General features: G+C 38.7%; 1 protein-coding gene across 4 annotated transcripts in view; it reads right to left on the bottom strand.

The window, feature by feature from the left end:
* Window positions 1-14,965, bottom strand: part of SESTD1 (SEC14 and spectrin domain containing 1) — a 129,576-nt gene extending 114,611 nt beyond the window's left edge. Inside the window, exons 1-2 of one of the 4 annotated variants that reach the window (XM_012518960.4) lie at window positions 14,657-14,932; window positions 13,915-13,960 (exon numbers count right to left, since the gene is read on the bottom strand). The gene's annotated coding sequence lies outside the window, so the exon portion shown is untranslated. Of the gene's footprint in view, window positions 1-13,914; window positions 13,961-14,342; window positions 14,467-14,656 lie in introns of those variants that run through there. The other 3 variants (XM_058300569.2, XM_004476862.5, XM_023584175.3) reach the window with 3 other exon arrangements.
* Between the last annotated feature and the right edge of the window lie 371 nt (window positions 14,966-15,336).

Genomic DNA, 15,336 nt, shown 5'->3' with positions numbered 1-15,336 from the left:
AGCACTTCTGTTTTTTCAGTGTAGTGGGGGCAGAGAGTGGTAAGGAATGGTTTTGTGTGTGGAGGGGAGGTTAAGGATAATCACAATTAAACAGCATATGATACAGAAAAAAAAACTACTGACTGACAATGATTAGGCATACTAGAGAACACAAGGGAAAGAAGAAGAATTCTAAAATTGTTGATTAAAGATAACTAATTATAATTACATATATGAACTGCTTTTAATTTATGCCTAATTATTATGCAATATCATAATCATACATATCATGAAATACATGTTAGACTAATTTTGTTCTGAGTTTTAATTTAATACAAATGCAACGTTTCATTTCCTCCTCCCACTTCTGCTTCTTCATTCATTGTTTGCAAATATATCAGGGTGATTCCTCTTAAAACTTGAAAAAAAATAAAATTACTAAGACATGATGCTGACACAACAGAAGAAAGGTCAGCAACTCAGTGTCCCATTTCTATAAGACTGTCCGTTCTACAACTAAAGTAACTCATTTCTTACCTAATTATAAGAATTTTCCAAATATAGCATTTTTATTCATTCCCAGATGATGAAACACAAATAGCGTCACAAAAAAAAGTAGCATCAAAAGCTAAACTCCTAAATACCTTAATGAAAAGATGCTCAAATTAATTCATGATAGAAGAAATGTACCAGTAGACTAGCAAAGATTGCATAATTTAACACCCTTAAATAAGAGCACAGATGTTTTCATTTCTTTTTTTTAAGGAGGTACCGGGAATTGAATCCAGGACTTGTATATGGGAAGCCAGCACTCAACTGCTGAGCTTGGTCTGCTCCCCCATATCTTCTTGATAGATGTGCAAAATGTACAACCTCTGTGTAGGGCAATTTGGCAATATTTATAATAATTATAAGCACAAGTACCTTTGATTTAAAAATCCCTTTTCTAGGAATTTATCTTAGAGACTGTGGAATAATTTATATACATATATACATTACTGCAGTAATGATTAGAAATTAATAATAGCAGCAAACTGACTATAGTGGCAAAACACTCTTACAAGCACTTTAAACATTTTCTCATTTAATCTTCCCAAAAATCCTATGAGATAGATGTTATTAACATCTCCACTGCATAGATGGAAAAACCAAGAGACCAAGAAGAAGTAGATGACAAAGTTAGAGAGGAACCAGAATTTGAACCCAGGTAGTCTAGCTCCAGAGCTTGTTTATGATATACTAAACTATACTATAAGATAACAATATACTAAATGAACTAAATATATATCAACAGGGAAATGGTAAATAAAATAGATGGTAAATCATCCAAAGGGAATTTAAAGTTTTTAAAATAAAGCTACTTTAATTCACCCTCCCAGTTTGAGTGTGGGCTAGACTTAGTAGCGCACTTCCAAAAATAAGTACGGAAAGGGGAAAATAATACCTTTACAGCAGTGGAGAAACCTGGCAAACACCACCATAAGTGGTATGATCAGAACTAACATCCCCAGTGCCATCATGTAGGTGTGAGGTACTTCCTCATGTGAACTGATGAGAAGGGCAACTCAACTCTATGGTATCTTTCTAAAAATTCGTAGTGCCATTCTAATCATGAGGTTAATATCACACAAACCAAAAGCCACCACCTATATCGTGCTACTCAGATCTCACGTATTTTGTCTACAGCAGAGATGATAATATTGGCACTGAGGCCATCACTATTTCTACCCATGACGACAACAAATATTGCCCAGCAATAACAGGACCCCAGAGGCAGCCTTACCTTACTATTTAATGCAGGAGTGTTCAGGGAACCACTACGATCAGTCACAGCTGGCCCATGAGATAAAACCTATATGCCACATCTGGTCTCTATTTTATTAATCTGTTTGCCTTGACATGTTCCTCCATGGATTTTATATTTATTTATTTATAAATACCCTCCTCATTTTGTTCTGAAAAGAATTAATGAAACAATACACAAACTATTAAAAGTTAAAGATAAAAGCAAAAGATTAAGAAAAACCCCAAAAGGGTGCTAAGAACTAGGTTAAAAAACGTACAACACAAAACCTATAAGCTTTCTCCGGGGTAGGTCATGATTCTCATTTTGGTTCTCTGATAACCATCACAAAAAGGAGAATCCATTCCACAGTCCAGAAGAAGAACAAAAAAGTACTCAAAAGTAGAAATATTCTTAGTACTTAGACCAGAAAGTTATTTTTATAAGGCAAATAGAACATTATATAATGACCAAGACAAACAAGATATATAACCATAGCAGTTTTCAAAGTGTTAGGCTGTTTCTGATAACGCCTCAGGAGAGACCCACACATCTTCCCAAAGTCCAATTCAGCAAAATTGACTTTACAGGCGCACATCTTAAGGGGCCTCTGCCTTTTACTTGGTTTCCTTCTTCACTGCCTCGCTAATTAACTAGATTATAAACTCTGTGAAGACTGGAGTCATTTTAGTTTTCACATATACCTCCACAGAACTTTGTATTGTGCAAAAAAGCAGCATTCAATACAAGCAAGAATTAAATAGTGCAATTCAAGCCTACTCTGATAAAAATTTCTTCAGCTTAAACGCAGAATTTCCATTCCTAATAAACACAGTAAAAATTCTAACAGAATTAGATGAATTCCTAAACATTCTTTTTATACCATTATTGAATCACAATTTAATTTGTGATGACCCAACAACATTTTTTTGTATCACATATCCCTAGCACAGGGTTTGCAAAAATACCAAATCAGTATCACTGATTTGGACCAAACAAAATGAAACGCATAAGAGAAAGCTTTCGTAACCTCTATCAAAGAAAAATAGTATTACTATCTTTCAAGAATATAATCAACACCTCTTTATAAATCAGCTGACAAATTCTGATTCATTTTTTAAATGACTTTGCAAGTCCACTAGGAGACAATGAATTATAAAGCAGATTTTCTTTACTTCTTTCCAAGAATCTCCAGTTTCTACAAATGCCAAACTGCCAGAGAACTGTACTTCCCAGCTCCAAGCTTACATATACACATATACAGGCAAAAACCACTATCAAACAAGATTGTATTTCCCTTTATGAGCACTACCTACCCCCTCTTCTACCTGATTAAATTCGAAATACAATGAAGACTAAATAATAAATTATTTATGTAAAGCAATTACAAGCAATACAAAGTATTTAAAAATTTAATTATTCTTAACCATAGGCATGAAGACACATTAACAATCCTCTACATGTATTTTATTAATGAAAACCATTAGTAAGAAATGGTTTCATTTTTATAGCCTTAGTATTAGAGTACAATATGCTCTTCATTTGATATTCCCTACACCGAGGGGCAGGCTCTATTATTCTCCCCATGAAGGCCTAAGAGTGAAAGAACATGAACAGGACCAGGGCGTTTACCAAGTGGACCCTGGAAAATCCAACACCTGGGTCTTTGTTTCTTTATCTATTAAAAAGGGAAATGACAATCATCTCCACCTGATAGGATTCGTGGGAGGATTAAATGAGTTTGTAACTCCCAATGCACATAAAATAGGTCCTCCATAAGTGGTAGTTCTCTTGCTCTGTATTGTTTGTTTAAGTAAGGAAATGGAAAGATCTGAGCCATTAGGTGACTTATCCAAGGGCAATGGATAATGTGTAGTACAAAGACTACTAATATTAAGTAAGGATCTAACATTCTTTTACTATAACAAACAAAATAGCAAAATCCAACTCCTCATGATCGTTTGGTACTCATTACATGCAAACAAAGTAAATCAACAATTTGAACACCTATTATACTTTACACACCAAGCACTATACTAAATCTCTTTCCTCAACACTTACAAAGTAGGTGCTGTTATCCCATTTTACCAAAATAAATTCATCTGTCAAAAGTCACAATGCAAATTAATGATAACGCATGATCAAGCTAGGTCAGTTTTACTCTACTACTACCACTGTTATCCTGCCTTCAAAGAGTGTGCAGATTTAGAAATCATTGTTTACCAAAATTAAATTCTAAATGGTGTGGAAAAATTTACAGAGCCTTCCAACTTATTAGTTAAAATCCTCCCAAATTCCATCATTCTCTCTCCTTAAATTTGTTCCTGTTAGGCTAAGACACATAATTATAATTAATGAAGTGAAAATTTTACATATATATAGCATGTCACCATTTTTAAAAAATAACAATAATTTTTCCATTTTTTTATTAGATGGAACTACTAAGACTTTCATATATTAGCTCAGCTCTTATTTAATACTTCCAAGACTCCTATGAAGCAGGAATTATTGGCTATTTTACAAATGAGAAAACAGAAATGTGAATAGAGTAACTAACTTGCCTAAAGTTATACAACTAGTAAATATAAGTGCAGGACTCTTAAAGGGGTGTCTTGGAGAAAAGCCTGTAGATACTGTTTCATTTATCTGTTTGCTATCAGTCAATTTATTTATTAGAGATGGGGATATTGGCTTTGATGGAAGGATTTCCTCCCTAAAAATCCAATAGAAAATAAGGACAACACATGTTAGGTCACAAAATAAGTCTCAATAAATTTAAAAGACTTAAATTATAGAAAGCATCTTCTCTGACTACATTGGAATGAAGTTGGAAATAAATAACAGGCAGAGAACTTGAGATTCCACAAATACATGGAGGTTAAATAATCAATCAATCAATGGGTCAAAGAAGATATCACAAGAAAAATCAATAAATATCTTGAGACAAATGGAAAAGAGAACACAACATATCAAAACTTACCGTATGCAGTGAAGGCAATGCTCAGAGGGAAATTTATTGCCCTCAATGCTTACATTAAAAGAGAAGAGCTCAAATCAAAGCCCTAACTGCATATCTGGAGGGACTAGAAAAGAATAGCAAACTAAACCCCCAACAAGCAGAAGGAGTGAAGTAACAAAGATTAGAACAGAAATTTTAAAAAGAGGGAAAAAGGACAAGAGAAAAAAATAACAAACAAGAAGTTGGTTCTTTGAAAAGATAAAAAATTTGACAAACCCTTAAGACTGGCATATAAAAAGAGAGGGGGGATACAAATAATTAAAATCAGAAATAAAAGAGGGTCATACCAGAGGTCCCAAAAACAAAAATAATCATAAGAAGGTAATATGAACAACTATATACCAACAAATTAAACAACCCAGATGAAATGAAGGTTTCTAGAAAACACACAATGTGCACGGATTCTAGAAATCTCAACAAATTACAAGCAAAGAGATTGAATGACTAATCAAAAACATCCCAACAAAGAAAAGCCAGATGGCTTCACAGGTAAATTCTACTAAACATTCCAAGAATTAACACCAATTCTGCTCAAACTCTCCCAAAAAATTGAAGAGGAGGGAAGACTACCTAATTCATTCTATGAGGCTAATATCACCCTAGTACCAAGCCAAAAAAAAGATGATTATAGACCAATGTATACCAATAAATATAGAAGCAAAAATCCTCAACAAAACACTAGCATCCCAAATCCAACAGCAGAACTAAAAGAATTATACACCATGATCAAGTAGGATTTATCCCAGATATGTAAGAATGGTTCAACATAAGAAAAATCAATGAATGTAATACACCACAAAAACAAAACAAACAAAAAAACACATGATCATCTTGACACAGAAAAGGCATTTTACAAAATCCATCACAACTTCTTGATAAAAACTTAGAAAACTAAGCATAGAAGGAAACTTTCTCAACATGAATAAGGGCATGTATGAAAGACCCACACCTAATATATTATTAATGGTGAAAGACTGAAAATCTCCCTCTAGGAGCTTAAACAAGACAAAAATGCACACTGTAATCACTGTTATTCACCATAGCACTGTAAGTTTTAGTCCAACTAATTAGTCAAGAAAAAGAAATAAAAGGCATCCAAATTGGAAAGGAAGTAAAATTTTCACTACTTACAGACGTGATTCTACTTACAGAAAGTCCCAAAAAAATTTATAGCGAAGTTACTAAAGCTAATAAATTAATTCAGTGAAGTGGCAGCATACAAGATCAACTTGCAAAAATCAATAGTGTTTCTATACCCTACTAATGAACAATGTGAGGAAGAAATCAAGAAAACAAATTCCATTCACAACTACAACTAAAATAATTAAATATCTAGGAATAAATATAACCAAGGATGTAAAGGACTTATACATGTAAACTACAAAGCATTGCTAAAAGAAATCAAAGAAGATCTAAATAAATGGAAGGCCCTTGCATGCTCATGGATTAGAAGATATAAATATTGTCAAGATGTCAATTCTACCCAAAGCAATTTATAGCTTCAATGCAATCCCTATCAAAATTCCAATAACCTTCTTTGCAGAAATGGAAAAGCCAATAATCAAATTTATTTAGAAAGGTAAGGGGTCCTAAATAGCCAAATCCATCTTACAAAGCTACAATGGTCAAAACAATATGAAACTGGTACAAAGACAGATATATAAACTAATGGAATCAGAAAATGACCCTCACATTTATGGCTAACAAATTTTTTTACAAGGGTATAAAGTCCATTCAATGAGTAAAGAAGAGTCTGTCATCAAATGGTGCTGGAAAAATAGGGACTCCATATGCAAAAAATGAAGGTGGACCCCTACCTCACACCACAAACACAAAGTAACTCAAAATGGATTAAAGACCTAAATATAGGAACCAGACTATAAAATTCCTAGAAGAAAACGTAGGGAAGTATCTTCAGGATCATGTGTTAGGCAATAGTTTTTTAAACTTTATACCAAAAGCACAAGCAACAAAAGAAAAAATATGATCTCATCAAAATTGAAACTTCTGTGTATCAAAAGACTTAAGAAAGTAAAAGGACAACCACAGAAAGGGAGAAAATATTTGGAAACTACATTTGATTTAATGTCTAGAATATATAACAAGATCCTACAAGTCAACAGCAAAAAGACAAACAACCCAATTAAAAACTGGGCAAAATACTTAATAGAGATTTCTCCAAATAAGTTAAACAAATAGCCAATAAATATATGAAAAGATGCTCAACATTATTAGTCATTAGGGAAATACAAATCAAAATCACAAGATACCACTAGAATGGTTACTACTTAAAAAAAAGAAATGAAAGTTCTGGAGAGTGTGTAGAGAATAGTTATGCTCATACATTGTTGATGGAAATGTAAAAATTGTGCAGATACTGTTGAAAACAGTTTGGCAGCTCCTCAGAAAGTTAAGTACAGAATTAATTAACATATGTCCTGGCAATTTCACTTCTAGGTATAGGCCTAAAAGAACTGAAAGGAGTGACTGGAACAGATATTTGCATGCCAATGTTCATAGCAGGATTATTCACAGTTGTCAAAAGATGGAAGCCACCCATCAAAGATGAATGGTGGGGGAAGTGGCTGTGGCTCAACTAATTGGGCTCCCGTCTATCATATGGGAGGCCCTGGGTTCACATCCCAGGGCCTCCTTGTGAAGGCAAGCTGGCCAAGCAAGATGACACAGCAAAGGGAGACAAGCAGATACAGAAAAAATGTGCAGTGAATGGACACAGAGAAGAGTCAGCAATGAATGGGAAAAGCCACAAGGCGGGGGGGATAAATAAATAAGTAAATCTTTAAAAAAAAAAAAACAAAGAAAAGATGAATGGACGGGAAGCAGATGTGGCTCAAGATGGGCTCCTGTCTACAATATAGAAGGTCCAGGGTTCAATACCCAGGGCCTCCTGGTGAAGGCAAGCTGACCCACAAGGAGTGCCTCCTGTGCAGGAGTGCCAGCCAATACAGACAGCCGATGCAGCAAGATGATGGAACAAAAAGAGACACAGAGGAGAGACAATAAGAGACTTAGCAGACCAGGTTGCTGAGGTGGCTCAAGAGAATGATCACCTCTCTTCCACTCCGGAAGGTCCCAGGATCAGTTCCCAGAGCCGCCTAATGAGAATACAAGCACACACAGAAGAACACACAGCAAATGGACACAGAGAACAGACAATGAAGGGAGGGGGGAGAAATAAATAACATAAATCTTTAAAAAAAAAAAACAAAAAAAAACCCTGCAATGGTAAAATAATATGGCTATTATATATAAAAAAAAAATGAATGGATAAGAAAATTACCCAAAGATACATACAACGGAATATTATGCAGCCATGAAAAGGAATGAGGTTCTGACACATGTGACAACATAGATGAGTCTTGAGGATATCATGTTGAGTGAAATAAGCCAGACACAAAAGCACAAATATTGTATAATCTCACTGATATGAAATACGTAGAATAAGCAAATTCATAAGAGTCAGAAATTAGAATACAGGTTACCACGGGCTGGGGAGTGCTGAAGAATGGGGAATTAAAGCCTAACTAGTATAAAATTTCTGTTGGGAGTGAAGGAAAAATTGTGGCAATGGATGATGGTGATGGTAGCACAATACAGTGAATATAATTAACACCAATGAATTAAATATCTGAATATGACTGAAGAGGAAAATTTTAGGTTGTATATATGTTAACAAATAAAAAGCAAAGAGGGAAGCAGATGTGGCTCAACTGATAGAGCGTCCCCCTACCATATGGGAGGTCCAGAGTTCAAACCCAGGGCCTCCTGGGCAGTGTGGTGAGCTGGCTCACGCACAGTGCTGCCATGCGTAAGGAATGCCATGCCACACCAGGGTGTCCCCTGCAGAGGAGTGAACCACACGCAAGGAGTGCACCCTGCAAGGAGAGCCGCCCAGCACAAAAAAAAAGCACAGCCCACCCAGGAGTGGCACCGCACACATGGAGAACTGACGCAGCAAGATGACGCAACAGAAAGAGCCACAGATTCCCGATGCCGCCGAGAATGCAAGCGGACACAGAAGAACACACAGCGAGTGGACAGAGAGCAGACAACGGCCGGGGGGCGGGGGTAGAGAAATAAATATAATAAATCTTTAAAATAAAAAAAATAAAAGCAAAGAAACAAAAAAGTGTTCAAAGCGTGACAAAACAATAAAAAAGGGAAAAATTACAAAAGTCAGTTTAGTTCTCCTCCCTCCCCTACAACTGTCAGGTGATTTTCAATAAACATCTAAAGGCAGACATTTTAACTATTCCAGAACACAGAAAAATAAAGGGAAAGTTTTCTAATTCTTTCTTGAAGGGTCACTTAACACCAAAACCACATAAGGATAGCAAACTGAAAAGAAAACATAAATATTATGTTTATTATTTGTAAAGATAAATACAAAAGTCTTTCTTAAACATTTAAGTGAAAAAAGGAACATGCAAAGCACAATGTCATTTGTAAAGGATAAAACATTGTCTATACATATAAGTATGTATTGAAGGGTATGTGAATGCATAACTGTACATACACAAACACATAAATTGAAAAGACATAGGTTTGGAAATATAAACCCCAAATTATTAAGAGTGGTTATCTGGGATGGGAGTGGAGCTGGAGGTGAAGGAAGGGATGGGGAAAAGAACTTAAGAGGGACTTTCATCTTTTACTCTATATATTCATATATTATTTGAAATTATATAATCAATGTCTCACATCTGAACAATTAAAACATATAAATTAAAACTAAATATTCATTTGCTATTCTCCTCTACTTGTTATAGCTAAAACAATTTTATTCACTCACTGGTCATTCAATTATTTAACAAACACTTAAGGTACACCTCCTCTGTGTGGGGCACTGAGCTAAGCATTTGGAAAACAAAGATATCCCCAAGCACCAGTTACTTAAAGCTTAATTTTACGACCCCAGATGGAACAAGTTACTTCCTTTAATAATTCTTAAACCAAAGATAGAGAGTTGAGTTTTAAGTTAAATTTTAGTTTTTATCATTTATTATTTTTTAGGTATGGCTGGGATAAGCAGCCAGAAGCTGAACATCAAGAGAACTCAGAAGAAAAAGGAGAGACCAGGATTTGGTGCCTTGTTACTTGCCATGTAACATGCTAAGGACCAAGAATGACCAGCAGCCAGCCCCAGTATGCCATAATATTCAGGGAGAAAGCAGTACCTTGATTTGGAGATTTATTTTGGCCTTAAAACCATAAGCAAATAAATTCCCATTGTTTACGCTGAACACTGCATGGTATTTGCTAAAGCAGACCAGGAAACTAAAATATATGCTATGCCTAATACACCACAGTACATAAAAACTATAATATGTACCTTAGTAATTCTGTACTGCAAAATGAAACTAGCAAATTGCTCCCTTCAAAAATAAAAGTTAATTTAAGTTTAACTCAGATATATCATATTTTTTATCAAAAGTGTGTAGTTCAATGCTTTTATGGTGAGAAGGAATAAATTAGGGGGAAAAAGGAAACATGGCAACTGTAGAGGAATAGAAAGAGCAATTGCTGGGAGTGCACAACAGGTTCTAGAATCAACCATGCCACTAAAAGAGTATTACTAGGTTTACTAGCTCTGACTCTCTTTCCCCCATTGGAAATATGGCAATAACTACTTTATTAATGTAAGGGAAAAAGCTTAACAAAGTCTAGTGACTATGAGGCAGTGTGGCCTAGAGTCCCTGATACCTGTTTTTTGTTATGCTTTGGCTTTTTTTTTTTTCCACTTTGCACTTTGTCACTAATGAGCCACGCAAATTCACAAACAATTTAACTTGTATGCCAAGTGAAGTGGAAAGAAAGCAGTCAGAACACCAGAGTTTACATTAGACCCTGCCTCTTATTCATTCCATAAAGTAAAAAATAACCAAGTTATTTCTTTAACTTCTTTGCACCTTAGTTTCTTTGTAGTGAAATAGGAGTAAAACTACCTTGCAGGATTACTTTAATGATTAAATAAGAAAATACCTGAGAGTAACAAACTTAAAAAACTATCACAGATTGAATAGGTATTTCTCCAAAGATGATATACAAATGACCAATAAACACATGAAAAGAAGCTCAACACCATTCCTCATTAGGAAAATGCAAACCAAAACCACAGTAAGATACCACCTCACAATGAGGAGGATGACTTTTCGGGACTTGGAGTTGTCCTGAATGATACTGCAGGGACAGATACAGGACATGATATATCCTGCCATAACCCACTGAATGGACTGGGGAAGAGTGTAAACTACAATATAAGTTATGACCCATGCAGTGTAGCAGTGTTCCAAAATGTATTCACCAAATGCAATGAACGTGCCACAATGATGAAAGAGGTTGTTGATGTGAGAGGAGTGGGGGATGTGGGGGGTATACAGGAACCTCTTATATTTTTTAATGTAATATTTTTTGTGATCTACATATCTTTAAAAAAAAAAAAAGACAAAAAAATTTGCTACAAAATTTTAAAATAAAGTAACTACAGACCATTATGTCACTCAAAAAAAAAAAAAAAAAGGAGTGTTGGAGGGAAGCGAATGTGGCTCAAGCGACTGAGCTCCTACCTACCACATGGGAGAGCCTGGTTTCAGTTCCTGGTGCCTCCTGGAGAAAACAAGCAAGACAACGAACTGGCATTTTGGGCAAGCGTGGCAAGCTGATGCGATAAGATGACATAATAAGGAGACACAAAGAGGAAAGACAATGAGAGCTACAACAAAGCAGGGAGCTCAGGTGGCTCAAACAACTGAGCTCCTGCCTACCACAGAGGAGGTCCCGGGTTCAGTTTCTGATGCCTCCTGGAGAAGACAAGCAAGACAGTGAGCTTTGCGACAGGCAGGCGTAGCAAGCTGACAAAATTAGATGACACAATATGGAGACACAAAGAGGAAAGACAATGGGAGACACAACAAAGCAGGGAGATGAGGTGGCTGAAGCGATTGAGCGCCTCTCTCCCATTTGGGAGGTTCCCGGTTTGGTTCCTTGTGCCTCCTAAAGAGAAGAGGAGCAGACACAGAGAGCACATAGCAAACGGACACAGAGAGCAGACAGCGAGAGCAAACAACAAGGGGTGGGGGGCAGGAATAAATAAAAAAAATAAATCTCTAAAAAAAGAAATGTTGGTGAGGATGTGGAGAAAATGGAACTCTTATACATTGCCAGTGGGAATTTAAAATGACACAGCAGCTGAGGAAAAGTTTGGCTCAAAAGTTTAACAGAATTACCACAATGGTCCAGCAATTCCAATCCTAATTATACACCCAAGAGAAATGAAAGCATATGACCATGCAAAAACTTATACATAAATGTCCATAACAGCATTATTTAAAATAGTCAAAAGTAGAATCAACCCAAATGCCTCTCAAATGATGAAATGGATAAGCAAAATGTTATTCAGCCATAAGATGAAACACTGATGCATGCTACAATATGGATGAACCTTGAAAACATTACATTGACTGAAAGAAACAAGACACAAAAGGCCAAATATATGACTTAATTTATATGAAATGTCCAAATAGGCAAATACACAGAGATAGAAAGTCAATTAGTGGTTGCCAAGTGCTCAATGGAGGGGGAGAACGGAAGTGACAGCTAACAGGTTTGGGTTTTGTTTTTTTTTTTTTGGAGGGGTGGTTAAAGGGTGAGATGAAAATGTTCTGGAATTAGACAGGAGCAATATTTGCACAATCTTATGAATATACAAAAATCAAAGAATTCTACATTTATAAAATTTACACTTATAAATTTCTACATTTATAAAATATTTCTATGAAATATTATAGATCAATTTAAAAATTATGTAATTTCAATTAAATATTTAATTTCAATTTCGCTACTCTTTTCTCAAAAGATTACTTTATAGATCCACACCTACAGAAGACAATGTTTCCTGTTGCTTGTAACAGCTATGAAAGCTCTTTGAAAGTTAGATGTTACACATATGGATAGTATTTTCAGTGAAGTAAAACTACTAATTATGCCAGATAAAATGTCTATAAATCAGATTAATCAGGCATAATTTTATTTCTTCAAAAGAAAAGTTTGTTTTTAGGGCGTGGAAACAATTTTAAGAAGTCCTTACAGAATACATGAAAACAACAGGTTAAAAACAAGTTATTATCTGTATGTTTTTTAATTAGTGGACATTTTGTTTTCAGATGTCAGCAGGAAGATTATCTGCCTAAAATCCCATTAAATGTCTGTCAATCAACTAAAACCCAGTAGACACAACCTTGTGACTTCCATCTACCATTTTCTACCTGTAGCATTCTCCTATAACATTTGGAGGTCCATCACCAGGGTCCTAACCTCTTCCAGCAACTATTCCTTCCCATTATTATTCACCAGGACTAAATGGTTGGCAAACTTTTTAAATGTAATCACTTTTCTAATGTTGGGGAACTTATTAGAGTTGGCCCAATTTTTAAGGTTAAATTTAGTCTAGAATGTTTGAATAAATATTCAGCAAAATGATTTCCTGGTATTTGAGTTGTAAAAACAATCTATAGAGTTGTGTAATACGGTCTAGGTCCTGTGGGGATTTTGTTCACGTATTTGGTCATTGGGTAAAGACATTCACCAACTTTTGTCCACACAAAGTATTATGCATAAAGGCTTCCTGGTTCTAGAACAAAGAAGTATTTTACTGTTGAAAGCAAAGGGAAGATATCTTTCTTCTATTTAGTATTGTTGTACTAAAATAGCATACTAATGAAATCAGCTAGGTATCAGCATCACCCAAGGTATGTAAACAAAGACAAACTGTTCTTTATTATGTATTCTTTGGGAGGAGGGGTTCTCAACACCTAAAAATAAGGTTTATCAAGGCAAAGAAGAGCATATGGACTAAGATTTTCAACATGGGGGTATTTTAAGATGTAATTTTAATTCGCAGGCTTGCCAAGCTGTGCTGGGAGGCATGGTATGCTTGGCTCAGATGATATGTGTAGAAAGAGAAGACCTGTCAAAGAGCTGCTATGAAGTTACTCCCTCAACAGCACTCCAACTTCCTGTGTATGAAAGATGTCAAAGCACTACCTAAACCACGGAGGCTGTCACGGCAGCACCAAGTAGAAACGTTCATGCCTGGGTGAAATCGCACCCTTACCCTCAGAAGCCCGTCAGACTGCGGCTCTTTTCTAATTTGAGTATTCCTAAAATATAAAAATAAATGCATAACCACACATCCTTGCCAGCCAGCTCCCTCTCCCGCCCTCTGTGACTCCCCCAAAGGCTAAAGGGATGTTACCATCCTGCAGGCCCGAGGGAAGCCAAGCCCTGCGAGGCAGGCGTCCAGGATCCCCGGCGCAACAGGGACCGCGGGCCCGCGTCCCCCACCCACCGGGCAGGGCTAGTCACCCGCCACACAAAGGAGGCAGCCGCGGGCGTTGGACAGGAGACTCTCCCCAGAGCTGGGCGCCACATGTGGTGTCCCTGCACGCCCCGACGACCAGAGCCGCCGGAAAATTAGGATTCACACCCAAACCTGTTGCACTTTCCGGTCCCTTACACCCAGAAATGAACGACCGCACTCACGAGAGACGTGAGGGGCCCGGGGCGTGCGGGCCGGGGCTCGGCAGGCGACGCACAGAGCGGACGGTCCGCGGGCTCCCACCTCGGGCGCTTTGTCTGCGGCGGCGGCGGGGCTGCCGGCGGCGGCAGGGCCGGGGGCGGCGGCGGGGTGGACGCGCTCCTCCCTCGGCCGCGCGGCCCCGCCGCCCCGCGGCCCGTACCGGGGAAGAAAGCCAGGCCCGTCACGGCCGCCTCCACCGCCTCCCGGCCGCTGCCCAGCCGCGGGGCCTGCGCGCTCCTCCCGCGCGACCACACGGCCGGCCGGCAGCGACACTCACCTGGTCAGCGCTGACGCCGTCGGCCAGCGGCTCCGGGGCGCTGGGGAGGACGCGGGGACGCGAGCGCGGCGCGGGCGGAGGCGGAGGGCGAGGCGGGAGGAAGGCGGGCTGGGGGCGGGGCGGCCCCGGGCGGCGGCGGCTCTAGTCTCTCGCGGCAAATCGCGTCCCGGCCCCTCGGTGCGTCAGGCTGGGGGTGGCGGCGCGGGCACCGCGGGCGGCCCGGCGACCTCCCGGCACTACGGCCCGACCCGCGTCCACGCGACCCCGCGCGCGCCCGGGTGGCGGCGGCGCAGCGGCCCCGCCTGGCGCGGAAAGGGGGCGGGGCGGCGAGGCCCCCGGGGCAGGCAGCCGCGGGCGGGGCGTGGAGGGAGCCCCCGGCCCAAGTGGGCGGGCTCTGCCGTCCCCACAGTTCCGCGAGCTCCGCGCTGGCGGCCGGGGAGGCAGTGTGGGTAGTTGAAGGAACACTGCACACCTGAAGTCAGGAAATCTGGGCTTAAGGACCCTTCTACCTGATACCTAGGTTTCTCTGTCAAAATTCTAATATTCCCGTCCTCGGTTTGCTGAAATTCCTCCGCCTTCAAGTACCCGCTGCCAGGAGAAGCCTGGAGGTGGGCTTCCCCCGCAGTCTGTGGTGTGGCTAAATAGAGAAGGTTGCTGGAGGGGAAAGGGATGCAGGGAGA

This window comes from Dasypus novemcinctus, chromosome 7, assembly GCF_030445035.2.
Source record: "Dasypus novemcinctus isolate mDasNov1 chromosome 7, mDasNov1.1.hap2, whole genome shotgun sequence".
Lineage (NCBI taxonomy): Eukaryota > Metazoa > Chordata > Mammalia > Cingulata > Dasypodidae > Dasypus > Dasypus novemcinctus.
This window is presented reverse-complemented; position numbering and strand designations above follow the sequence as displayed.